This window comes from Mus caroli, chromosome 4 (genome assembly GCF_900094665.2).
Source record: "Mus caroli chromosome 4, CAROLI_EIJ_v1.1, whole genome shotgun sequence".
Taxonomy (NCBI): Eukaryota; Metazoa; Chordata; class Mammalia; order Rodentia; family Muridae; genus Mus; species Mus caroli.
Window position 1 is genome coordinate 127,899,319 of NC_034573.1, and position 1,551 is coordinate 127,900,869.

General features: G+C 57.3%; 1 protein-coding gene across 6 annotated transcripts in view; it reads left to right on the top strand.

Moving 5' to 3' along the window:
* Positions 1-1,551, top strand: part of Hp1bp3 (heterochromatin protein 1 binding protein 3) — a 26,704-nt gene that overhangs the window by 429 nt on the left and 24,724 nt on the right. The window contains exon 1 of one of the 6 annotated variants that reach the window (XM_021160073.2): positions 157-256. The exons of 3 other annotated variants lie outside the window; for them this stretch is intronic. The gene's annotated coding sequence lies outside the window, so the exon portion shown is untranslated. Of the gene's footprint in view, positions 1-156; positions 257-306; positions 326-1,551 lie in introns of those variants that run through there. 2 more of the 6 variants (XM_021160067.2, XM_021160069.2) reach the window with 2 other exon arrangements.

The following is a 1,551-nucleotide window of genomic DNA, read 5'->3' on the forward strand; positions in this document are numbered from 1 at the left end:
CCCCCCCCCCCACCCCGCGCGTGTCTCAGTGCGCATGCTCCGGCGTGCGCCGCGGAGCCCTATTGGCTGCGGGCTCACGCATGCTCGGAGGCCTGTGGCCGACTTCCGCCGCGCCCTCCTCCCCTCGGCCTACTGTCAACTTGTCTTCAAGCCCGGTTCGAAAGATGCCGGCACTAGTGAGTGGCTGCGGCGGGCCCGCCCTCCCGGCTTCTCCGCCCCCGCCGCCGCCGTGGCCGCCATTACGGAGTCCCCAGTGGTGAGTGTGCAGAGCTGAGGCCACGCCGGTCGACGCCGCTGTCGCCGCGTCCCCGCAGCCAGGAGCGCGGTGCGGTCTCTGCGCGGTACCTCCGCCGCCGCCCTCAGCAGCCCCGCGCCCATCTTGCTCCCCACTCCCGCTAGCCCTGCGCTGTCGCCGCCACGGCTCTCTGTCGCGCAGCCGCTCGCGCCCGCCTTTGTCTTCGCTGCTCCTCCGGGCGATGCTCAGCCTCTGGGCGCTGTCGCTTCGCTGCTGTCGCCGCCGCCGCTACCCCGACGGCCTTGCGCTTCTGTGTCCCCCGCGAGCCTACACCTCCCCCGGCCTCCGCGGCGCTCCCAAGGCCGGCGCAGGATTGTCAGTGGCAGCCGTCTTAAGCCTAGGCCCGAGTCGATCCAGACTTAAGCAGGCAGTTTTCCTTAACGCCCTTGGAGCTAAACCCTCCCGCACAGCCAGAAGTGCTCATGACTTCTCCCCCAGGCTGCTTTACTGCCCGTTGCTTTGGAGAGCGAGTCTTCTTAGACATGGACCTCATGTGCAAGCATCTTAGACGGGAAATGTGTCTAGAGAGTCATTCTGCATTTGATCTTAGCCAAAAGGGCCTAGAAGCTATTAGGAAATCGTTTGAAGTTTTTAATTTTTATTCTATCTTATCTTCAACTTTATCTTCAGCATAGGCCATATAAAACTGCCACGAGCTTTCAGTTTCAGAGTGATTTGTTCAAAGGTGCTCTCAAATTTTGTTTTTGAGGTGATCTCCCTAATGCTTCCTTGGGACTCTGTGCTCCTCCTGCCTCAGCCTCCTGTGTGTGAGTGCAGGGGGTGCTACTGTGAACTGACACTGGAGAGTACACATGTAGTAGCGTTAAGATTGAGGTTCTTCGCCCTAGCTTTCATACTTACTTAGGAGGTGGACCCCTGGACGCCGACTAAGAAGTTAGGCCTGTGCAGATGCAAGTCTAAACTGGAGCCCAGTGGAGCTGTGTGTTTGATCGGCCTCTGTCCCTGGCCATGATGTAGACATCGCTACATGCTACTTAATGAAATGGGAAAGTCGCTAGCAATCACGATGCTTTATCTGAGTTAGGAAACTAAGCCTGGGAGCTGTGTGAGGGATTTACTGGTCTGTTAGTGACATTAGAAGGGATGCATATTACATGGAGTTTATGGTGACACCCTTGCTAAAAACGCTGACTCTAAAGGGTAGCAGTAATTTGAAATACATCGGAGCCCCAGACCGGCTGCCTTTTCTAATGGCATAAACTACCACCATGGAATTGGGCTTTCTACTTCTGCAA